The sequence below is a fragment of the Salminus brasiliensis genome, chromosome 7 (assembly GCF_030463535.1).
Source record: "Salminus brasiliensis chromosome 7, fSalBra1.hap2, whole genome shotgun sequence".
NCBI classification, from domain to species: domain Eukaryota; kingdom Metazoa; phylum Chordata; class Actinopteri; order Characiformes; family Bryconidae; genus Salminus; species Salminus brasiliensis.
Window position 1 is genome coordinate 17,287,068 of NC_132884.1, and position 26,576 is coordinate 17,313,643.

At 44.2% G+C, this 26,576-nt stretch overlaps 1 protein-coding gene across 5 annotated transcripts in view; it reads right to left on the minus strand.

The window, feature by feature from the left end:
- gng12b (guanine nucleotide binding protein (G protein), gamma 12b) overlaps positions 1-26,576 on the minus strand; it is a 74,705-nt gene that overhangs the window by 10,431 nt on the left and 37,698 nt on the right. Inside the window, exon 1 of one of the 5 annotated variants that reach the window (XM_072684028.1) lies at positions 6,895-6,917. The exons of the other annotated variants lie outside the window; for them this stretch is intronic. The gene's annotated coding sequence lies outside the window, so the exon portion shown is untranslated. Of the gene's footprint in view, positions 1-6,894; positions 6,918-26,576 lie in introns of those variants that run through there. 5 annotated transcript variants of the gene reach the window in all.

Here is a 26,576-nt window from a genome sequence, read left to right on the forward strand (position 1 = left end):
TAAAAATGGCCAAATGCATTCTGAAACGTCCAAAAGCTCTGAGTGTCAAATCAATAACCAGTGTCACACACACAGTTATAGCCTGTTGGACACAGCAGGAGTACTGAACGGTGTCTAATGAAACAGTGGAAGTGAACTTTATTTTATTGATGTATGTATTATTATTGTGCAAATTCATACTGACATTACAAATGCTATGTAAACGTTCCTAAAAGTTAATCAACTCATTTTTTAAAATTGACTTCACATGAAATAAAGAGATCTGCCCCCCGAGGAGCAGAGTTTTAGTAGCGGTAACAGTAGTAGTAACAGCAGCTGGAGTAGTAGCAGTAGCAGCAGCTGGAGTGGTAGCAGTGACAGTAGTAGTAGCAGTGACAGTAGTAGTAGCAGTAGCAGTAATAGTAGAAGTAGTAGCAGTGACCGTAGTAGTAGCAGTGACCGTAGTAGTAGCAGCAGCAGCAGTAATAGTAGCAGTGACGGTAGTAGTAGCAGCAGCAGCAGTAATAGTAGCAGTGACGGTAGTAGTAGCAGTAACAGTAGGAGTAGTAGCAGCAGCTGGAGTAGTAGCAGTAGCAGCAACAGTAATAGTAGTAGTAGCAGTAGCAGTAATAGTAGCAGTAATAGTAGCAGTGACAGTAGTAGTAGCAGAAGCAGTAATAGTAGTAGTAGCAGTAGCAGTAATAGTAGCAGTAATAGCAGCAGTAATAGTAGTAGTAGCAGTAATAGTAGCAGTAGCAGTAATAGTAGTAGTAACAGTAATAGTAGCAGCAGCAGTAATAGCAGTAGTAGCAGTGACAGTAGTAGTAGCAGCAGTAGTAGTAGCAGTAACAGTAGGAGTAGTAGCAGTAGCAGTAGGAGTAGTAGCAGTAGCAGCAGTAATAGTAGCAGTAGCAGCAGCAGTAATGGTAGCAGTGACAGTAGTAGCAGCAGTAATAGTAGTAGTAGAAGTAGCTGGAGTAATAGTAGCAGCAGCAGTAATAGTAGTAGTAGCAGCAGCAGTAACAGTAGTAGTAGCAGCAGCAGTAACAGAAGTAGTAGTAGCAGCAGTAATAGTAGTAGTAGTAATAGTAGCTGGAGTAATAGTAGCAGCAGCAGTAATAGTAGTAGTAGTAATAGTAGCTGGAGTAATAGTAGCAGCAGCAGTAATAGTAGTAGTAGCAGCAGCAGTAACAGTAGTAGTAGTAGCAGCAGTAATAGTAGTAGTAGTAATAGTAGCTGGAGTAATAGTAGCAGCAGCAGTAATAGTAGTAGCAGCAGTACAGATCTGCAGGACGGCCCTGAAAAGAGAACAAGGAACAGCAGCTAACATAGCATTCTATTCAGCCCACCAGGAACAAAAAAAGGCTTACATAAAGTTTCACATGAAGGCATAAAGAGAAGCTGAGTCTGTGCTCCACTGCAGGAATTTAAACAGAAACACTGAGGGCTTTATTAAGGGATTTCTGCAGAACTTAAGCTGAAGGAGAAAAATGACATGACACCAGCAATAAAAAAAAACAAAACAAACAAACAACGTCACTAATTTACTGATTTACTGGAGTGCTGGCAAACTTTACACAGCATCCTGGAGAGATAACAGATGACATCAAGGTTGTTACAGTGAATAAAGGGGTTATATTTAGCTCGTCAAACACGAACAGTGCATGTTCAATAGATTGTGTAACCGGTTCAGGGAACAGTGAGAGATGCCCATGGCTCTCTCGTCGTCACCTCGCTGTGCCGAACGCAGGCGAAAGGAACGAGGTGACAGTGCCCAGGCAAAGGTGGGGCCTGTGCGGAGGTCGAGACTTTGTAAGGCTGTGTGGACTATGACAAAACCGTGATAAGCAGACACGCCTTCAACAAGGGGAACCATAGGAGAGCAGTAAGGCAGCATAGAGCAAGTATATGGCAGTCTTAAGGTAGCATAAGGTTGCATAGAGCGATCATAAGGGAGCTACAAGGGAGCACAAAGCACAAGGCAGTTCTAAGGCAGAAAAGAAAAGCACAAAGCAGTCCATGGTACTATAGGGAAGGCATTGAGCAGTTATAAGGCAGCAAATAATACAAGCTAAGCAGCATAGTGCAGATATATGTCAGCATAGAGCAAGCACAGGGCAGTCTAAGGTACTACAGGGCATGCATAGGGCAGTCATTAGACACCATAGGTCAGAGGTTAGCAATGGCGATAGCTATAAGGCCATGCAATGCACAGTGCATTTCAGGGCAGCATTTATCAAGCATAAGGGACTATTGGGCAAGCATATGGCAGTCATAAGGCACCATTGGGCAAGCATATGGCAGTCATAAGGCAGCATTAGGCAAGTGTATAGCTAGTGGAAGGTGGCACAGAGCAGTCATAATGCAGTCAAAGGCACTAATGCAAAGGGCTCATTTAAGGCAGCAAAGGCAACATGAGGCAGGATAAGGCAGCACAGGGCAGTCCTAAAGCAGTAGAGGACAGTCATTGCGCAGTCATAAGGCAGTGTAGCACAGTATAGAGATCGTGATCTATCTGAAGGTGGAGCCACTCTGATTTGAAAATGTTGGAATTGATTATGATCAATTATAATGCACCTCCTGCTCTCTCCTTCAGATTCACTCGGAGGCCCATCCGACCTCCTCCACAAGGTCAATCCGTCTCTACTTCCCCTCCGCTCGACCGGCTGGACGCTCACATGTACCGAGACGGAAGCGGTGTGACAGCATGAGTAACTGCCAGAGCCGGCATGCTCAGAGAACCTGCCAGATGCCCACATCCGTTTCATTAACCCACTCACTCACTCGCTTGCTCAGTTACTCCTCTCCCCTCTTGCTCCCCGCAGGAAGCGATATCCCTTTCTTCTCCAGCCCTGGACAGTATTAAATGATTAAAAGATGTGTTTGCGCGTAAAAATAGAGGGGGAACAGGATGAAGGGGGAGTTAGTAAGAGCAGGAAACTCAACCACACACCACGGCAGACAAAATCTGAGCTAAGCCGAGACAAAGCACTACTGGCCAGAAGAGTCATTGAGTTGAACTACATTTGCATGAACTGAACTGGACAGATTTCACACACGTCATTAAAGTAAATACAGATATGAAAACGTATGCATGCCTGTAAGTGAGCCATCATCTCGATAATACATGATTTTGGTCAAAAGGTTCATTCTGCATTGGGAACTTATTCTAAAAGTACCATTTCAGCAGTGTCTCACCCCTATCCTCATGCAGAGACTCCTGCTCTCTTCACTCAACTATAGCTGCACGGTTCAGTGCAGTCACTTAAGCACCTCTAGTGGCACATGGCTGCTGCCCCTTTACGCAGCAGTGACTCTGAAGCATCTAGCAAACTGACCGTTGCATTTCCTAGAGCTTCAGTGGACGCAGGAAACCCACAGTAACCTGGCAGCCACAGGGACTCGGATTAGAGCCGCTGTCCAACGTCCTCAGACGACACGGTGTGACGGTAGCCGGGAGCCGGCACTCAAATCTCTTTCTGCTGTAATTACAGCTTCAGAGGCAGCCTGGAGGTTCAGCCACTCCAGTCCACTGAACCGGCGCCGCCTGCTTACATGCCTCTTATCCTTGACTTCAACCTTCAACGTGAATCAACTGCGTAAGCCCTTTACAGGGGGCCAGATGAGCTCAGCAGACAATGGAGAAGAGCCTGATAAACAAGAATGAAAGCGAGAGGCAGGGCAAGCAATCTTTTCCATCTCTTTATGGAGATATCGGCTGCTCTTTGAAGACACAGAGAAACAGAGAGAGACAGTGATGCTTTATAGCATATGACTCAGCCTAAAGCTCAAACAACAAACAACAAGCGAAAATGAAAAGGACCACCTCAAGACTAACCTAAGAACTAGGGGCTGGATAGGTGATATCATCTATACCAGCATATGTGTCAAGGAGCAATACTGATTTAGATGACTGATTTCTGAGTGAAGTGTCATTTGCCAGATGCTTTGGACGGATAATGAAACAGCTAAAACAAACATCTCTTAATGTATAGTAAATTTCCCTTCTAGATTCCAAAACCAGCTAAAACCGGAGGTTCAAGTGAGTATTTTTGGCATTGCTCTCTCAGGATTGGTAGGATGGCCTTCCCTCTCCCCAAACACTTCAGGCTGGTTCGTACCTACTGCAGACGTGGCACAGGACTTTCTGCATTGGTTGATGAACCAACACAAGGCACCATATTGCAACTATAGGATATAAGGCAACATTAAGCAGATATAAGGGAATACACATTCCAATGCAGTTCAAGGCAGCATAAAGCAACCCTAAAACACTATAGGGCAAGTGTATGGCAGTCAAAAGGCAGCATAAGGAAATAAAGGGCAAGTAACACTTTAGACTGATTCATACCTACTAGGGATGTGGTGCCACTACATTGTTTTATCAAATGATTTATTAAGAAATTCAATATTTGGTCTGCAATTATAAAAACACACTGATCGTACATAGTCAAACATCATGGCCCTGGTTAGAAGGCAATTGCTGTTGATCAATACAGAAGAGGTTGTTGTTGAAACTTGCTCACAGACGCAAAAGGAGGCAGGGGCATGCACGTCCTATACAACACTGCACGAGGCAGCAGCAAATTCACCCAATAAACAATCCAGACATATGCGTCACTGCGCAGACCGGCCGCGTTGCTTCAATTTCTGAGTGGCAGCCTCGGCACCCGCCCCTCTCATCCGCAATCACTAACGTCACTTTAGATGTGCACACATGCTAGCATACACCCTTACTATATTTCCAAGAAAAAAATAATAAATTAATAAATGTGTCATACGCAATAAAATTCATTAGCATTTTGAATGGGGTTAATGTATACTGGGCTTTCGCAATAGACCCTAAGGAACACAACCTCTATCAGTCACCTTTTTTTAACTACACAATATTTTTGTATTTTGTAAGTCTATTCAGGTATCTATAATAATAATTATAATCATAATAATAATTTTCTAATAAAATAAATAAATCTGTAAGCCACTCCATCTTCCTTGCTGCATAAAGTTAAATGCCAGCTACTCAACTTTCTCAAAATCGTCACATGATTATGCGTGAGTATGACTGGAGCTTAAAATAACTGCTTTGTGATTACAATTAAACAGACTGTACACAGAGCAGTGAAACAGAGGCTGCTGTCCAGTGTTTCCAAAAAGCAAATCTCCAGAAACTGTACGGCTTTTACTCCATAACAAATAATAGGATTCTCTAATCGAGGCATTACTGTATAGCTGGCCCTGGGGCACCCACTGAAGCTCAGCTATAGATAGATTAGTTGGTTACAACACATGCAATTGATAGTAACAGCCCTAATAATGATCCAAAATGTAGGCCACCCATCCCAATGCCCGCAAAGATTAAGTGCCCTGATCCTGCACCCTTTTTCGGTTTCTGTAGGACTGGCACTCATCCAGGAACAGCCCGATCCACCGGTCCCTTATGCCTGTGATGTTTCGTTCCAGGAATCACAGCATTCCTGTGCAAGAAAAGCCACACGGACCACCATGCCTGCAGACGCACCTGGAAAAGACCTTCATCTTCTAAATTCTGCAAACATGCAAGTAAAAAAAAAAAAAAAAAATATATATATATATATATATATATATATATATATGCGCATAAAGCACTGCAGTAATGCACAGCAAGCAACGCAGCAGTGTATGTCCACCTACAATTGAACTCCATTATCTAACACTGACCTTTGTGCAGACTTAACGTCTACAGTCCCACACTGTGCCATTCATAGCGACTCTTAAGCACATTCATAGGCTGTGCCAGGAAGCACCAGGCTTAATGGGACACACACACAGCAGTATGTACACAGCTGAGTTTCCAACATTTGGGCCAGTAGAGGCTGGACATAAAGGGGGTCAGACAGTCCTGTCTCACCTGAGAGCTCAAGACCACAATGGCTGCCCAGTGCACAGAAAAACAGCCCTAAAAACAGCCTTAATAAATCTGTTGCAAGTTCAAGAGTGCATCACTGGCTTTGGAGGGCGACCTTCCCTCTCCCCCCTTACTGGGTTAGTATTAATATCGAACTAGAAGTGTTTGTGTTGAGCTCTTCAATGATGTTGCATTAGCGGCAGGGTGACAAGATGACTGATGGCAGGTGCAATTGGACCTATACTTGGAGAAGAAAGAAAAAAACAAGGAAAAAGAAAAGGCACCTTTCCCGGTGAACATACTGTACCTTCAGTGAACTTGTTTAATGTAAACAATGGGACCTTAAGGGCAGTTCTGTACCTTTAAGGGGGTATATATTTACACTGTTTGTACCAGGGGGGAAAAACATCTGTACAGCAGTGGCATGACCAGGATCCCATCCTGGTGTGGGAATCTACATTCAGCTTGAAAAGGGATGATTACCTGGAGGACCTCAGAAAAGGCCAGGGTATCTCAAATAGCAACATGCAGAAGTGAAACTTCTGCAACCAGGCCAGAATCTACTGCAAGCCAGCAAGCTGGAAGCTGATCACTGGGTTGAAACTTCTAAAATTCTAAACAGATATTAATATTAATGCAGAAACCTCTAGATGAGGAAACAAATATTTTTCAAATCAAAACTGCACCCTAAATATAGTTTCCAACATGTCAGCTGTCTACCTGTCAGAATGATGTCAATGTGGGGATGGCAACCTGCCAACAAGTGTACTGTTGAGTGCTGCTAAGGATACAGAAACTGTGCCTCACATTAATTAGAAGAGCAGGAGCTTTCCCCCTGAATTTTCCTTCTCCCATTGCTTCCCTCCTGCTGCGGACGCAGCGCCCTCTCTTGCAGTCATGGAGGTTTACTCAGTGCTGCAACTAACAATTATTATTGCTAGATTAATAACTCGTCAAATACTATTCATAAAACTGACCAACAAGTAGTTAGCAACATGCCATGCTTGATAACCTACGGTTAAAACTCAAACCTTTGAGTGCAGCTTGATTGCACTGTGGGAACCTGAGCTTCAAGAACTGTCTGTTTGCTTTCAGGAACATTTATTCCCCTCCTTTATCTGCTCCCCTGTCCCCGAGTCCTCTCTCGTCTCGCTGCTGAAGGAACAAGCAGTTTTAGTATCTCTCATTCACACCAGAATACTGCTTAGCAACAATGCTGACAGGACCTAAAAACTGCGCCTCGCGGTGTGAAAACACAATGGGGCTGTTCAGGACATGCAATGCGTTGGGAGGACAATGAGGGCCACGCTATCAGCAGGGTGACACACTGCAGCTTGCTGGCCGGGAGATAGGGCAGACCGAAAACGGCAAAGCTAGTGAGAGCGCGAGGCGAACGGGGTGAGTCTAAGTGCACCCTCATGAGAGTTAATCTTACACAGCCTGATGTTATCAGACAGACGGAGTGTACAGAGCCTGTGGGGAGGAGACGCGATGGCCTCTCTCACACAGGAACAGGGCTGGGACGGGTTGGAGTGGGAGTGGAGTAAAGGAGGGGTTGGAGGAGGACAGAAAAACGAGTCAGAGAGAGAGATTATCACAGCTATTACAAAGCTCTTATTGTCTTCGTTGTTGTTTGTGATCATAATTCCACCATCAGCCGCTAATTCTACCATTTCGACCATTCTGCCTGCTTGTACGTGTTTACCTTTCTCAACAGGCACAGCTGAGGTCAAACCATAGGTCAAACCTGCTGCTCTTGCAATATTACACTCAATAAAGTCATGCCAATACGCCTGAACTGAAGAGACAGAGAGATGGACAGGGGGTCATTTACGTTACCGTGCACAGCACTAAAATAAGGTCTACCCTCCAAAAAGCTTCATGAGTAATTCTGTAGACATGAGAAGAAATTTGATAGATTGGTACACAAACAGCCCCAGAGGCGTCAGGTAGAGGGGCTGGGCAGGATCTGCTTTATTCGCCGTCTGCAGCTAGCATGATTAGCTCCTGAGTCACAGCCTCCTAGACTCTCTCATGTCACCGGCCGGAGCGCAAAAGCGAGACACCGTGGGAGAGAGACAGGAGACGTGAACGCATGGCTGCATCCCTCCTTCCCGCACATATCCGGGAGGAGAGGAAAAGAGGTCACGCACAGGGCAACGTCATCGTCTTTCCATCTGTACTGCAAAAAAAAAACTTTTTTGGGGGGGTGTGCATGTGCATGTGTGCACAGAGGCAGGCAAACACATGCTCTTCTGCACTCTGCCTTCAGCCACATCTTAACTTGCACATATGTACAAAACTGCATCAGTGACTACCATGGAATTTATCTTGCATGTTCATATTCAGCTGGACTCAAGCACACATTTGTAAACTCATGGTGTTGTTTAAGGTTCCAGTAAGCATTGTGCAACATTTGTACAATTTACAGCAACTTCCTACTTCCTAGCCACTTGGTAGGAAATTACAGTGTAATAGGCAGTAGGCACAATGCAAAGCATCAACACCAATGAACAACACCTCTGGGACTAGTCTGGGTGACAGGACCTCTAATGAACGTTAATTAAAGCCCTATTCAACAACTCTGTGATGATTTCGGAGTGTTTGAAAGTCTGAATGAAGACCACTGAGATGAGTTGGCATGAATTGACTTCTACAGAGTTGTAATGACTAAAGCGCTAATGAAAACAGGTCAGTTCACAGCTCAATCAGAAGTTTGAGAGCATGAAAGGGGAAAGGGTTCAAACATTTAGCCTCCCGATATACATATATAACCTCCAGAGCAATTCGGGGTATTATTTTAAGACATAAAGACCCCGTTCACACCCAGTCATTCCATGTGACTAGTATCTGGACTGCATCACGATCAGATTTGAGTCGCATGCATTTACACTTGGTCCAATGGGTCTCTAGTTAGACTGGAGTCTGATTGCTGCGTGGGACGGAATATGCAAATTTGCTCGTTGCACAGCAATTATTACTGGTGTTTGGGTTATACTGGGTGGCTGTACCACGTGGTTTAAGTGATCAGATTTGTATCGGTGCTTTTAGACTTGCATTTTTAGAATGAGAACCTCAAGGAGATCACTTTGATCACCTGTTGCAGTTGAAGTCTTATTTTCGCTGGAGAATTGAATTACATACACAAGTTTCCCAACCCCATCTTTAACAACAGCTTATGCTTTTTCTATGCCCTTTGCTGTGCACGTGTGGTCCAGTGTCAGCTTTGTTTGTGTCACAACACTGGGATCTGGAATTCACATTGTGTGTGATGACCGCTATCTAAGTGTCTAGCGTGCAGGACTAAAAAAACTCCCTAGAAGGCCGACATTAAGTGTGAAATGCTCTCAGTTTCTGCAAGCTGTTGTGTGCTGTATGCCTGGCTTCAATAAAAATCTGGACAAAGGGAATCAAATCCCAGCAGCAATGTTCCAAAGTTCCAGTGAAAGCCTTTTAGCTAGAAAAGTAGAGGCTACTACTGCAGCAAAAGGAGGATTTTGGAAGATATGTTGATCAAGCAGGTGTCTGAATACCTTTGGACACCAAAGCATGTCTCTATTTCTGTCCCCCTGCTCGGCCTTTGTTTGCCTCTTTAGTTGCCAGTTACAGTCAGTAATCGCATGAGTAAGTGGAGCACCGTGGGCCGAACATGTTTGATCTCCCGGGTGTCAGCAGCTGAACCGCCAGACATCAGAGCATACACTCTGCACATTCCTCCAAGTGGCCTGTACACACATTCTGCCACTTCTCTTTCTCTAGACCAGGTGAGTGAGATCAGAGGATTCGGCTCCGCGTTTGAAGTGCCGGTGCTCTCGTTCTCGCTGCCGCTGCACATCTGCGGCGCGGCCGGAGAAAAGAGAGGGAGAAAAGGGTGGGGGTGGAGGGAGAGAAAGAACGGCGGGGCAGCTGAGCGAGTGGGCGTGATGTTTGCTTTCCGGAAGGGTGGCTGAGGCCAGGCGAGGCATGGCGGGACAGGAAGCCGGGCGGCACGAGAGCCGAGCGGACGGTCCGTCTGGAGCATGCTCACCAACGGCCAGATGTAACATCAATGAGACAACAAGCCATCTGTTTCTATTAATACCCACAGCCCGGCATACACAAAGAGAGGGAGAGCGGGAGCATGGGGTGGAGGCCAGGCATGCAAAACCTGCCGCATGAAGTCCATTTGCTTTGAAGCTGCTGGGCAACGAAAAAGACTGTCTTGCACGCAAAGCTGTTGTAGGCCATTAGGAGCGTCTGAAACGGGGTGGGGAAACTGGTGCACTGAATCTGACAGTGACCTTAAATCCCCAACTGTCTGGGAGTTAAACCTTTAAAAGAAGAGGCCGCCACAGTTTGTCCATCCCAGCTCAACTGTGGCCAATCAGCCAAGCCATGTTTTGGGCAGAAAAAAGTACCTCACCGGTTAACATCATTCTGTGTACAACAGACTGTATCAAGTAATCTCATATAGACTTACTTATGTGGTTTCTGACTTACTGTTATCTGTTAAACTGACAAACGTAGGCAGAAAGTTCAGGCGTCCGTTGCTACAGTCCTACAGTTAAGTGTAATTCTCTTTTACACCACTGTCATATATACAAATTCTGCTATGTGCCCCTTTGTTAACAGCTGTACATGTGCATTTGTTGACAAGCTGAGAGACACAGAAGCGGCATCAAGGTAAAGAAGCACGTGGACTGATGCTGCAGAGTAACATTACAGGATTATTTATTTATTTATTTATTTACAAATCAGGCTAGATGACTTTGCCAAAAAACATCTACAGAATCTAGTCCACTTCTGGAACAGCATTTTTTGGACATATGAAACCAAGCTCAACCTGTACCAGAATGATGGTAAGAAGAAAGTATGGAGAAGGCTTGGAACAGCTCATGATCCAAAGCACACCACATCCTCTGTAAACCATGGTGGAGGCATTGTGATGGCATGGGAATGCACGGCCTCCAATGACACTGGCTCACTAGTGTTTTTTGATGATGTGATGGAAGACAGCAGCAGACGGATGAATTCTGAAGTGTACAGGGATATACTTTCTGCTCAGATTCAACCAAATGCAGCAAGGTTGATTGGATGTTGCTTCACAGTACAGATGGACCATGACCCAAAACATACTGTGAAAGCAATCCAGGCAAAAACATGGAATATTCTGCAACGTCTAAATCAATCACCAGATCTCAACCCGATCGAGCATGCAATTCACTTGCTTGAGACAAAACTTAAGGCAGAAAAAACAACAAACAAGCAACAACTGATGACAGCTGCAGTAAAGGCCTGGCAAAGCATCACAGAGGAGGAAACCCAGAGTTGGGTTCCAGACTTCAGGCAGTCACTGCCTGCAAATGATTCTCCAGAAAAAGTATTTAAAATGAGCATTTTTTTGTGGTAAAGTTCATTTGTCCAATTACTTTTAAGCCTCTGCAATTCCTAAACAGAAAAACCCCTTGACTTGCATCTCAGCTGTTCCAGTGTGGTGGCATGCAGATTCCAAATAATAAAGATTGTGTCCCTCTCCAAATATTTCTGGGCCTAACTGTAGGCATGCAGTTAGCACCATGCGAGATGGTGGGCCACAAGCTTCCATTGCTTGTTAGCTTACATTAGCCTCGTAGCTTCAGTGCAAAACTTAAGCCAACAAAATACATCTTGGTTGATTGAATATTTAGTCGAAGACTCACTTCAATAGGATGCCCCACAGATTTGTAGATTGGAGGTCCTGGTCCTGTGTTTTCAGGTGGTTATTGAGCCAAATGTGCACTACAACACCAAAAACGCTACACTAAAATATGACCTGCTTGTGGTATAAGGGTGGTAACTGCAGGTGGGATCCAAGGGTGTATATGCACAATGTTAATTAACAATAAGCAGCAATTCATTGCAACCTTTATCATGATTGATGTATGCTGTTGTCTGTACACGCCGGTTTCAGCTCATCAGGTGGGTTTCAAGGTCTTTGTTGGTCTATCAGACAATACCTCAAAAACACCAGTCCAGTTCATGTGGTCTGCAAGTGGTATAGGAGCTTTCATGTGGGATAAAAGTGTGTATGATCTGATTTTTGCCTTTGTCTGTTTGTCTTTGACACCCTCTGATCTGCCTTAAAAAAATAAAAAATAAAAAAAGGTCACAAAAGGGGGCACAAAAGGGGGCACGAAGGCCATGACAGAAGTGTGAGCGGTGTCGCGCTCCAATCCACCAAAGTAGTTCACCTCGTCGTCCGCTGCCTTCCAACAGTAAAATAAACTCCCAGCCAAGCTCTCTGCTTGGCTCAGCGACACCCCCTTTTATCCCTGCTGACAGCCCCTCCGCTGACAGACCAAAGAGAGACGTTCTTGTTAAATCACCCGCTCTTCCTAAGAGCAGCCGGTGGCCTCTGGACTCCTTTGTTCACTTTCCTGTCTTGTTATTCCAAACTGTGTCTTTGAAAAGATGAAAGGCTGTGAGTCAGATGGAGGTGGTTAGGACTGTACATCTTTATCATGAGAGCACTACTCCTTTACCTTTGTGAGGAGCTGCTTTGGGAAGTGCACGATGACATGCGCACAAAGGTGGGCTTTGTTTTGCTATTTGTCAAGATGGTTTCTCACAAAGTGGAGCTGGATAGGGGCTCTGTGTGTGGTGAGAAGGTGATGAGGCTGCATTTGGCTGATTGTGGTACAATCAGTGACCTTCATATTTCACCTGCTGCACAGCATGCCAGGACGCATATTTGACCCAGGCAGCAGCAGACAACAGAAGAGCGTTTCACAGCACACACTCCTCTATTCACACAGTCCCACTCGCATGCATTCCAAACTATCATTTGAGAAGTGAACGCGTGAAGGAACTTCCCTCGTAGTGCAAACCAGCCAGCTCCGCTCTGCCTCGGCTGCCCCTCGGCCACTGGCGCCACACTCAAGCACACAGCGAAAGAAAAGTCTCCAGCCCTCTAAAAAAAAAAAAAAAAAAAACTAAACTAAAATCAGTAAGCAAATCACTACTTCTGATTCCCCCAAAACGGATGGGAAGATGGGTATCCTTTTGCAAAAAATGTGGACGTGAAGTGGCAGCTAAAGGAGGGAATACCTCAAACTTGTTCTCCCATCTATAAGAACACCCTCCCTCTGTGCAGATCAATATGTGTCCCGGTAATAATTCCCTAACAAAAATGTGTCAGATTTGCATGTGCCCTCAGGGGGTGCCAACCCCTTTCATTTGATGTCAAACTCCTCAAGAAAAAAGTGTAACAGGCAAAACAGTCCTAAATACAGTGTGAAGCTAAAGCATGTTTTCTTACACCAAACAAGATTTTTTTACAGTGTTGTTCAAACAGCAGAACTCCATAACTCCATCCCACATGAACCCAAAACCGGATTTGTATCAGGAAAAAAAGCTTAAGAATGTAAAAATAAATAATGAAATAAAATACAATTTTACCACAGTCTCTGAATCACCCACACACTCCTGATCAGGCAGCGTTTTTGTAGCTTTTTTAAAAATGTGAGCGCAGGACTGTCACAGGTCACAGGGTAAACCCAGTCATTGGTCAGCACCAACCATGTGCAAGTTAACATCATAATATCAGCGTTTCCAAAACACTGGAGACTAAATGTAGACTAAGGAGCCCTAAATCACCACACACTGGAGCCTGAAACCCTTTCAAGTTGTCCATTAATCTCAAAGTGATTTGCTTATCTGGTTTCTGACACGTTATAACAAACATACTTCTGTAGGGTAACAGACAACATTTCAAGCCGCTACTACTGTTTTTAGAACCATGTGATGTGTTTCTGTTCACGTGTATAGACAAAATCCCCTTATACAGAGTCACAGCCCAACCAGCAATTCGTTTATGTTGTGGGTCTTCAAACTGACCTAATAAGCGGTCAACATCAGCCTCAACACTTTTGCTGTTACTGACCACGGCTGTGATTTATGCACCCACGCTGAACCATCCCATAGTTCAATAAAAGCATCACCACAACTAAGCGATTACTGAGAAATCTGTTGGACCAATGCCAGACTACATTTGCTCAAGAAAAAACAAAGTGAAAGCAAGGGCTTCCCAGTAAGTGTCACACACAGCACTTTCAGAGTCCAGTGTGTGAAACGAAAAGGTTCTTATAAATCACATGACTTACAGGCATCTCGAACACAAACAGGTCTGCAGCAAAGGTATCTGCATGCATGGAAAGGAATTCGGTAGGGCAGATTCATCCAGTATGTCAACCCGATGTTGTGACTGTGCGTCAATGCAGAATTCAAATCAATCAAAACTGACATGTATTTTTACTCCCACTATTAATTCTACATATCATACATATCATACATTCACTTCTGCTCTGTCAGTGCAGCCTGAGAGACCTTGAAGTGTAGCTTTAAAGACTTATATGTTGCATGAAAGAAAACAGACACTATATGGGTCACTTTATGGTAGCTTTGGATGTAACCTGAAACCACTGACTGATAGTGGAGGAACTTGGCTTTGCAGATGGCATAACCTCTTGAACTTCCCAATTCCGGATTAAGTTCACATCACACATGACGGACTCAAGAGCGTCACTTAACCACAAAGCTGTACGTTCTTCCACGAGATCATGACTCGCTCAGCTATGCTGTGTGGCTGGTAGTGTGAAAGCAGTTAGCTGCATGTGTTAAATACATAATTGTGTGCATGCCTGAGCAAAATGCTGGTACGTTGGACGCTGGGAGTGAAAAACTGAGAAGACAATACGTTTAACGTGCTATAAGGATGCCTCTTAAAACGCTGTACAGGGGCCGCTGTATTTCCCTGCAAACGGAATTGCACCACCATGCACAACTAGTAAGAGAAACAAGTTACAGGAAAGTTGCACAGTGACTGAGGGGACGGGCCAAACAGTAACTGAGCTGTCGGTTGAGCTGCCAGGGCAAAAGGCCTCCAGCCCAAAGCCTCGAGAGCATGCACACACACACACACACACACACACACAAACACTTTGGGAAGAGTACAGCTGTTTCTCAGCAACAGAAAAAGCACCGACAATCCGGGTGTCGGTAGTGTGCCCCCACATGGGACAGCAGTGACCAGAATACTGTGCAGTTTCTCTCTGAATAAGGGCCTGACTGTAACTCTACCTAGAGATTCAATCAAGCCCAAGAATCTTGACCCAAACATCAATATAGCCCAAGACCTTGTCTGACCCAACCCAGAGAACCAGGTTCAGTTTTAGTGCTGACCATTAGCGCAGTCAACCAGGCTAAGAAATGAATAAGGGTGGGCAATATGACAATATTCTATAAGTTTTACACCCAACTGCACTTTTCATTAAACTGTGTAATTAGTCTGGTTTAACTGGAGGAGGATGGGGCTTACATGGGCAGCTCCCGGTGGTGAGGTGGGACCCAGTTAGCCTTCTCAAATGGGCCCCATCATTACAGCCCACCCTAATCCCACATGGGTCCAATCTAGGCCCCATGTGCAGTGCAGAACTCAGATGGGGACCATGTTTATCCCCTCCTGGTCCCATCACTGACTCTGGTGGGCATTCATTTGAGACGTTTTGGTTCCCAGTTAGAAATACCCATACAGGCCCCACATGGGCACTTACACAGAAATAAATGTTTGATGTCAAACTCCTCAAGAAAAAGGTGCAATGGGCAAAACAGTCCTAAATACAGTGTGAAGCTGAAGCATGTTTTCTTACATCAAACAAGATTTTCTTACAGTGTTGTTCAAACAGCAGAACTCCATAACTCCATCCCACATGGACTCAAAGCCGGACCAATCCAGGCCCCATGTGCAGTGCCGAACTCAGATGGGGCCCATGGTTACCCCTCCTGGTCCCATCACTGACCCTGGTGGGCATTCATTTGAGAAAACATTTTGGTTCCCAGTTAGGGCTACCCATACAGGCCCCACATGGGCACTTACACAGAAATAAATGAGTCAAAAATCAAAATGTGCAAATCTTAAGTGTCTAGTCCGAGTCAAGTCATGAGTCATTTAAGTGCGAGCCATGTGATTCATGAGTTACTCAACACTCAATATGCAACTTGAGTGGGATTCAAACTCGGGACCCAACTGTTCAACAGTTTTAACAGTTTTTAATTAGTTGTTTTTTATGAAACACTGAATGTGTCAAGATAAAATAATAGATGCTGCCATTAGAAACACTGACTTTTGTTCAGTCTACAATACCTGTCAAACTCCACCTCATTTCTACTCACCAAGGACTTCTTTAGCAACACTACACTAATACTAGAGATTCCTGCAGACTATTTAGTAGCACTTTTGTGCTGCGAATCTTCTTCTACTGGATTCAGATCCAGTGAGTGGGAAGGCCTTTGAAGAATACTGGAGACATTGTCATGTTCACAAATCCAGTCTGAGACAACGCTTGTGACGAGGTGCATCATCATGCTGGAAGTCTATAGCCTTTAAAAGAATGGCGAAATGTGGTCATGAAGGGATGCGCTTGGTCAGTATGATATTCAAATAGGCTGTGGCATTCAACTGATGACTGGTATTAACAAGCCCAGAGTGCCAGGAAAATATAATTACACCACCTCCCCCAGCCTGGACTGTTGACACGAGGCAGATTGGGTCCATGGTTTCATGCTGTCCATGCCAAATTCTGACCCTACTGCTGTGTCTTAGCAGAAATCAAGATTCATCAGACCCAGCTACGGATTCCCAGTATCCAACTTTCCAGTCTTGCCGAGCCTGTGTCCACTGCAGCCTCAGCTTTCTGTGCTTGGCTGAAAAGTTGAATCCCGTTGTGGTCTTCTTTTGTTGTAGCTCATGTGTCTGAAGTTTTAACGAGTGGTAGGTTTATTCACCACGATTGTACAATTGAGTGGTAATCTGAGTAACTGAAGCCGTTCAGTCAGCTCAAACCTACACTTACTAGATGCCATTTCTTTATTGCACCATTCTAATGGTTGTTGAACACTTCCTGAAGCTGTTGGCCTGTATCTGCAAGATTTTGATAATTGCATGAATGAGTGGGTGTAGGGTTGAGGGTTCCTAATACATGCGCTTTTGTGGAAGCTTAGGGTTAGGAGTCCGACGCTTGGTTTACCATCAATGGACCATCATAGGGAATTAGCACAGGACTAATGCCGTTCTACTGCAGCTTGCAGGGGCGTCAGGGTCAATACAATGCTTTAACTAAAGAAGCTTGTATTATAGGAACATCTTCAGCATGAAGGACAGAACAAAGATCTTCATGCAGTAACTGCAGTGTTCTTATAAAACGTACCACAACTTCAGCAGGATTTGCTTTTATGCTAACTAGCTAGCACATTCATTAGCTAGCATATCTACTAGTTCTGCTCCTTAGACAAAGGTTTTTTCTATGATGATTTTGCTGACTTGCTAGTTGGGCTTAACCTTCATTTATGCAGAGGCTCGAGAGTGGCATGGAACGACCTGGGAGTGATCTCTGTGGGTACTGCGAGGTCAGGAAACATAGCTCCAGCTCTAGGTGGAGGAACAGAAGGAAGAGGAGGGGAGTCAGGGGATCTATCCTTCTCTTCCTCCTAACACACACACCCACACACACAAACTTCCTGGAGTCCTGATCTGTGGGGCTGGGGTATTTTTGTAGTGCACGAGTGACTGCATTTAGGCCCCGCCAGTGTGTCCGTGTCTAGACAGCAGGGCTAGACTGAGCTCATTTCAGAGGAATCCAGCAAACCCACAGCCCCTCAAAGCTGCACTAAACCGTACGTTCCCCCCTCTACACACACCCTACAGCCAAAACTCAAGCCCTGTACTTACTACTGCTCCTGAAAACATCACTGTGTGCTTTTTATATATATATATATATATATATATATATCGTGTATTTTTTTTCTTTTAAATAAATGCCTTCAGGTGATCCAAGGTATAAAATGCATGCTAAGTCTTGCCCACCTAGGCATGGGAACTTTTCTTGGGACTGGCATCTCTTTGCAAACATTAAAATCTCTTTGCAAACACTTGTAACACGAGAGCGAATGAAAGATTTTCCGTGCGTGCGTCCAGGCCGAGTGCGCATGCCGCTATGAATGTAAAACTCGGCGCTGCGTAAGAACAGGTTAGCATAGTGCGTAATAGGGCTTAGGGTGTGCACCGAGAAAAAAGGCTCAACTGCCTAAAATTGCACTCCCAAGGACATGGGAGTGGGTCGGTCACCTTCCTTCTGTATTTTTCCGTTCAGCATTCCTCCCTGTACGAGAGTCGAGAATAGCAGGACTTAGTCGAGCTATGACATAAAAGGCCACTTCTGATTGCCTTGAACTGCTCTTACTGTAAAAACAATGGCTATATATAAGCATCCGGTACTTACATCAGGCGTCTTTCAGTTCCTGGTTGCTGCTGGGCTGGTAGCCGCTATACTACCGCACTGCATTTAACCACTTAAAAAAAGGGTTTAGGGGGAATTAGCCTATATGATGGACAGAGGGTGGAAGTGCGCGTATAATTAGCCTATTTTTTAGCCCAAGGCTGGAGCTCCATATATAAATAAACCCTTCTTGTCATTATAAAAAAAAAAGAAAGCATAGCGGTATTAAATCTGACAGAGGAAAGTATTGCACGCTACCCATCCCCGACTTAAACAGCTCCTGGCGTAATAAAACCATCAATTTCGTTCCACGGTTCACCTCAAACACCACCCAACTATCAAACCCGTGAACACATCTCCAGACTGCTATTCCAGCAATGAATGCACAATTGGTCTGCAAAAAAAAAAAAAAAAAGAAGTCCCAGACAGGCTTTCATAAAGCAGCCTGTATGAGCCTGTTTGGCAGCTAACTGCTACATCAAGACCTCACACTGACATGCTAATCTCCACTTCAGCACCTGTTAACAGCATGATTAGCATCCAGATCAGCCAAAAGAATCAGCCTGGAATCTGAGCAGGAGGCTAAATGCTGGTGAAATTGATGCCGATTAGCCTAATAACACAGTGAGGCTTCATATGCGCCTGTACAAGTACAAGTTAGCACTTCATTCCAAGCACTTCATTCAGGAAGCGGATGGACGGGACGTCTAGAGGGGAATCTGCAATCTAACATTTAAGACCTCGGCATTCTTGTGGAGCAGGCCGATCGAGTGGAGAGGTGAGGAAGATAAAGAGGTGAAAACAAACTCAATTACAGGTAGCTTCGTCTAGTTCTGGAGGAATGCCAAACATCTCAGCGGATAATGTGCCTTAGCCTCCTAAAACATAAAGGGAAACCGAACAAATAAAGGAGACGTGCAAGTGTGAAGAACCTTCCGCTTGAAGTGAAGGGTTTCTCTTTTACCAGTTAAGAGGTTCCTCACAGCTCACATCACATTGCAAACACGGTTCTGTATGGAAGCAAAAGTGGTTCTTCTGTGGCATCGCTCAGAGAACCCTTCCTAGCACCCTTATTTTGAAGCGCTGTGTAAACAGAGAGACGGAAATGCAGATTACTCCACATGCACACATTCCCAACACACCATTATGTGCACACAGAGAATTTGACTGAGACTAAACAGCATTTGAGATGCAAATGACTGTAAAGATGAAAGACATTGGGGAGGGGGGTCCTACCATTAAAAGTAAGTGAGTGAGAGACAAAACAGAAGAGTGGAGAGAGAGAAAGAGAGGGGAATTGAGAGAGATGTTAAACACATAGGTGGCAGAAGGGATGACACAGCTAACACAATGCACCAAGGACGAAAGTGATGACGCATCGAACAGGCATGAGCGTGGAATGTGAGGGCAGATTACACCGCTGCCTCCGCCGCCGCCGCCACCAACACTGTGGGTGACACCACTCACACACACACACACACACACACAGTTTCTTATCTATAACACGTAAAAAACAGCATCACCTGCATGCTACGGCTCTGTGGTCCCTTCCTTATCTGTTCAATGCTAAAGGCCACTCATGCTAAAGCCCATTTAAAGACATGAAGGAAATACCAGAACTCCAAACAGGGTGGAGAAGGATTCAGCCCTGGAATCTCATCGCAAGACTAGTCCTGCAGACTTCCAGACAGCTGGAGCCAGTACGCTTCTTTAGGCTAGCAACCAGTTGGTTTACCAGTGCTTGTTTATATGGCTGGGCACTTTTTCTGATTGTGGGAATCGTCATTACTTCTGGATCACACACATGCCCTGTGTATGTATGGGTAGGAGTTTGTGGACACCCCTTCTAATGAATGCATTCAGCTCCTACTAAGCTGCACCCATTGCTGACACAGATGTGCAAATGCACACACATACACAGCTTGTCTAGTACCAGTACAGCTAATGGAATAGGACCCTCTGGAGCAGATAAGCACCATGCCTAATGCCAGGTGTGGGCTAGAGGGGTATAAAGCCCTCAGCATTGAGCTGTGGAGCACTGAATGATGGCTGGTGCTCCATCCAATACTTCTGGGATGAGTTAATGGATGCTGGGGATGTGGTGGGGACACATGGTCATTTTGATGCATTGCAACACACTACAGCTTCTAAAGAGTCTCTCATCGCACAGACAGACCCTTCAATGATTTCGGCAACGTTTGAGGAACCAAAGCATGTGTATTCTTTCAATTAGATGATTAGCAGAATAACACTTGAGGGAGCAATGAATTATGGGCAGAGTGTGTCTCACTGGTTGCACAACGGAAGAAGGCTCCCCTGAACTGAATCCAACTTCGTAACATTGGCCTAATGGAAAACGGATGACTACTATTTGAGACATACTTCCCTTTATCCCAGTATATAAAAGAGCTGATTCTACGTCTTCTCCGCTGAAGTTTGATTGGTTGCTTCAGGTCCAGCCAAAGCTATTACAGGAAATCCAGGCTATTCAGAATCCATTAATAGCCCAAGAATCAAACATACAGCCATGGAACAAATGACATGTGTAGCATGAACCTAACTGTAGAAAGATAGCCCGCAAAGTATCGAACATAATCACATGACTGCTGCTCATTTACATTCCTTACGTTTTTACTGACAGGCAGGACAGAATCGGACTGTTTTTGGTGTTTTTTGAGGTCATCAGTGTCAACAACTGACTACTGCTGACAGGAAAAAGGCCACTGGTCACGGATATGCAAAGCGATCAATCACAGGCCGTTGCTTCTGCATGACATGTAGAGGCAGGGATGTGTTGCCAAAATGGTGCTACAACAAAACCGGACCCATGAGAAACAAACAATGAGACTGCGACCCGTCAGAAACCAGCACAAAATGCGTGGGTAACGATTCCATGAACTTCTCCTGCATGCTACTGGCTTAGCTTCCAAGATCGGCCTGATGAAGGCGTGTGAAAAAGAGGAACGGTGTTCGGAGCATCTATTGCTGACTGTGGAGTAAACTGCGCACGATACATGAGTCACTGCAGTGAGCATGCTGAAACTGTTCAGCCCAAACGTGGGGGGAAAGTCCCCGGGGGCAGGTAAAAAATGCAGCCTTTTGTTGGTTGAGAGAGAGAGAGAGAGAGAGAGAAGGAGGGAACGAGAGAGAATGATCTAATCACTGCATCATCCGGAGCATTGTGGTCACTCCAACACTAAAGCGGGAAGGAAAGAGTGTGAAATCCCCACAGCAGCCCTTTGTATCCATAAAAGGCATGCTGCGTAACTCATTAGTGGGAGTGTTTGTGAGAGTGTGATCAATAGACAGAGAGATGGATAGATAGATAGATGGATGGATGGATGGATGGATAGATAAACAGACGAGTGGAAGTGTAGTAAAGCACATGGGAGCTTGCTGCTTGAAAGATTAGAGCCAGAGAAGAAAAAAATAGAAAGAAATGAGAGTGAGTGAGTATGAGGATGTGTGTGAGGATGGGTGTGAGTCTGTGTGCGCGTGTCTGTAGGAACTGCTAGCTGACCTAAGAGGAAGTCAAAGCTGGATTCTCCGAACTCCTCAGAAGCCACCTGACCAAGCACTGCACATTCTTGCGTGCTCATTCATCGCTGTCCTTGCCCAAAGTGCAAACACACACAGACACACACACACACACACACTACTCAAAATGCACTAAACACAGAGCTTTATCTGACCTTACTCCTAGAGTCATATACACAGAATCTGTTGCACAAGCACAGCATATTCTAAAAGACAGGCCATGGCCAGGTGGCGTAGCTCAACTGGGATAAAAAAACAAACAAAAAAAAACAACAACATGCATTTCAGATGAGATTAATTACATTAAAATCTAAATATGTATTCATAATTAAACATTAATTGATTTATATGATAAAAAACATATATTTATATTAACCGGTGCAGTAAAGTATTCACCGGCCATGCAATGTACAAAAGTGGGTCATGGTTGCTAAGCAATGTAACGCTCAAAGATTTCAAGCAGGACTTTCTGTTTTCATAAACAAGCCTTGCAGATATGTGTGTGTACGTATATATGTGGTGGAGAGAGAGAGAGAGAGAGAGAGAGAGAGAGAGATAGACAGACAGTTAATCTTTAATAGGAAGTTGGAGCAGAGTAGCAGGGCCTGTTCAGTTCCTTCTCTGTTTCTTGGAAGTCCTGGCTTTGTTTCCCTGAACAGGTGGAGCTGCTAGACCTACCTGCTGCAACCCTCCTCAACCCCTCACCGCCCCCACCCCACGGCCCCCTGTCGGCTGCCGGGGGCCCACGAGGGGGCAGCTGTTGCGCAATGTGCCGCTAGCTGAAAGAAATCCTGGAAGCAGAAAGAGAGTTCACGGAGGAGCTCTTCTGCGAAGGGGTGTGCTGTTTCCTCTTTAGAAAGAAGACTGATAACAGTTTATTTTAGCTGCGCATGCACACGCAGGCACGCTCGTGGTGGTAGTGGCAGTTTGGACGCCCTGAAGAAAACGTTCTGCTGCATCCTGGAAAGTTAAAAGACTGCAGGATGCCGGTGATCCAACCTAGGCAATAAAAGAGCAGAGCAGAGCAGAGCAGAACACACCAGGAACACAGTCTATGGTGTCTGCGAACATAATGTAGCAACATACCAGACTAAGAACAATGCAGAAGACCCCAGCAGTGCAGAGATCCCACATCTCACATCCCTATTCCATTGCTCGGTGTAAGTAGCGGAGGTTTATATCTCACCAATTAGCAACTGTACAGGCTGCAAGCGTAAATCATCACACGGTTGCCGTATTCTCTTGTGCCAGTGACACGCAGATCAGCCATAACATTAAAACCACTGACTGGTGAGGCGAGCAACACTGCAGATTACACCTGGTTACAATGGCAGATACTAATGCAGAAATTAGGCAGCAAGTGAACAGACAGTTCTTCACACTGAAGTCTTTAAAGCTAGAAAACAGGCAAACAAAAAGATCTGAGCCACTTTGAGAAGGACCTAATTGCGATGGCTAGACGACAGGTCAACGTGCAGGTCTTGTTGGGTGTTCCTGGTATGCCAGGACTTGAGCGGGATCTGCTGTTAATGCCCTGGTGTCAGATTCCACAGGACACCTTCAGAGGTCTTGTATAGTCTGCTTGGGTGTCTTTAGGGGGGGGGGGGGGGGGGATCTACACAATATTAGGCGGATGATTTTAAGGGTCTCTCAGCTATCTATACCCTGATAAAGTACTCACTAAGCTTGCAAAGCTCATTTTATATGTTACTATTGTCCATTTTTATGAATATCAGTGTAACCAATAAAAAAGTCTAAGATTACTCAACACCTCAAAGCAAGTTAAAGGCCTGCGTGTGATAATTTAGCTGCAATGCAAAGCTAGCACTTCTGGTCAGGTTTGAGATGAAGATAAGAGGGAGTTTTAGTGTAGATTTAAATTTTGTTCTTGGGCCTTTTGTTTTGCAAAACTACCACTTTAAAGGAGGTGTTCACAGCACTGATGCTGATAGGATTAAGTGTGAGTGCATAACGCAAGCAAAGGTCAAGCTCCACAGTGAAGGTTCAGGCCAAAGTACTCTAAGCTGGGTTCACAGAGTGAATGTTGCTGTATAAATAAAGCTCATTATTGTAGTTATCTCAGGTTTTGGCAGGACAACTGTGCTGACATGTGGAGGTTGTGTTCTTGAACTGTTTCTGGAATGTGTATAGCAGGCAGGCTCTTGGAGAGAAGAAGGGGGAAGGGGGGGCAGTTAAGGGGGTGGGAAATTAACAGCTCTAAATGGGACCTGCCTCAGCCCTGATAAAAACTTCACATTAACTGCAGAGTGATGGACCAGGCGGGGGAAGGTTCCTCCTTTCTCTCTGATACTATCGAGGACAAATAGGAAGCCTTGAGCAAGCTTAAAAAAAAAAAAAAAAAAAAAAAAAAACACCTCCTGTTTTCTTAGCAACAATATTGCTTCTAATATATCACAGTCTGATCAATCACTCTCACTGCTTTTTTAGGGAGTGAGAGTGAAAAAAAAAAAAAAAACCAAACAAAACTAAGCACATACAGACACGCATCACTCTTATGCAGACAGTCTTTATTAAACCAACCCGAAATGATCCGGTGCTGAATTGTTCTCATGACTGCAGCAGTGACCACACAGCCTGAGGACACATAGGAAGAGATCAGTGCCCTGAATAAGAAACTGCACAAGAAAAAGGCCAAATCAGAGCAGCCGCATGTTGGTCCACGTGGCATGGCAACTGGTGCAGAGAGTGCACTCCAGCAGTAAAAACACAGCAGACACGGAAACGTGCATGTGTATGTGTACATGTACACAAAGCAATACTCAGACTAACCTACACTTGCCAATGACCCTTCCGACCCCCAGAACCTTCATATGAAAAGTGATTCAGCTGCATCACATCAGTGCTAAATAAATAAAGATGTTGTTAATATTTACTGAAAGTGTTTTTTTGATATGCATCAAAAAAAGACCACATTTAAAAAAATATATCATATAAAATAAAAAATATCATTCAGCATTCATCAATCATCCGATGAACCTGGACTATTCATGCTGTCTTTGCAATAAACCATGCAGTTGGTCCCTGTTCTAGAAGTGCTGTCGACACCCAATATATGCCCAGAAAAGCGTACCGTGATGCAAGTCATCATAATAGTGATAGACCGATGTCATATTTCTCAAGCCTGATACATACATCTATAATACCACGGCATCATACTGTCTGAGGTTTTACCGGCCGTTTCCTCAGTTTGTGATGTTAACTATGCAATGGCAGCTGACGGGAGCGGTGGGGGCTGAGTAAGGCAGCGGACTCTGGAGTAGGGCTGCGTTGGTATGAGATTTTAATGGTATGATAATCATCTAGAAAATGTCATGGTTTTACGGTATCACAGAACACAGTATACGTTACTCTTTTTCTTCATATTATTATTATTAGTAGTATTATCATCAGATAGAATGACCCCCTAAAGGAATGAAAACAGAAAGTGTTTTAATTGAACAAATGCTTTACTTTAGATCAAATGTTTTGCTTTATCTGTTTTATAATGAAAGTAAATGTACAAAGTCTCCCTTCTGATAACAAAATAAATTAATAAACAAAATATATAAAAGTTTTTTTTTTACAGATCTGCTGATTGTTTTCTCCATTAACATTTTCAAATGGGTGGGAATCTCTGTTTTCCTTTTTTTAAATACCGGTGTTAAGCATAAGTACATGGTATGATAACCATCCCACCAGGTATAGCACTGCAACCTTACCCTGGAGTGGTGGAGAAAACCCTTCCTGAATTTGTAAACATGCCTGATGCATTTTGTAAACTTGGAAAATTTGGACACATGTTTAAATGTATGGAGAAAAAGGGTGCACAACTTTTTTTTGGTTTGTGGTACAGGGAACATGTCACTGGTGGACAGAAAAGCAGATTCAATGAAATATCTGAAAGCATCTATTTTATTCTGAAAGCAAACTTCACAACGTCTGTGGAAAAAAAGCTAAAAATGAACAGAATGAAATAGATAATGATCTTAAATACAGCTTAGAATCCAAGATTTTTTACCATGGTTGTCACAGTACAAGCGAGAATCTCACAGAACTACTAGAAGCTATTTGCAATGCAAGGAAGATAGAGGGTGTTTCCCAATTGCATACTGATCACTAATATTAACTGGTGTTTGAGTATGAAGCATGTAGCAGATAACAGTGTTAAAGTGGAGTATATGCAAATATTCATGATCCATGGTCGGTTTTTGAGTGGGGTTTCGATGGACGCCATTATGCCACAATGCAAAACAGAAAAGGTGGAGCTACTAAATTCTGGAAAAATTTGAAAAATTGTGCACTTATATATCTGATGCAGCATTTTCTGCTGATATTAATACCCCTGTCTACAGATATTCAACTTAAATATGAAGTTATCTACTGTTTATTGTTCATTTTGTAACTATGTAATCATGTCCAATCATGTGTCCTGCAGGGATGCTACAGTGCCATTTCTTCCTGACAACGAAGGCTATTTACCTCCACCCCAAATCCTTGGAATATATGGAACAGTGTGATTGCTGGGAATTATACTGAGACGTTATTACAACTATTAACCATCCCATCTCTATTCAGCTCTACAGAAGCCTTATACAGGATCATGCACCAAGGCAGGTTTAGCAGCATTATGTAGTATTAATACAGTCTAATACATTAGAAAAATTCACATTGTATGAATTTCACTTAGCAAAGGGCAAACAAGCAAGTTTCTTCCTCCTTAGGCCGCAGAAGGAGCGAGAGATTAAGGTAATGTAGCCATGTTGCATCACCTTTCCCTTGCTAAAGGGCACAAAGGCAGTGGTCAGAAAAAGGTCACTTAAGCTTAATGTCCTCTAGCACTAAGCTGGTCACCCAGGGACAAACCTGCACCCATATTTCAGTACAAA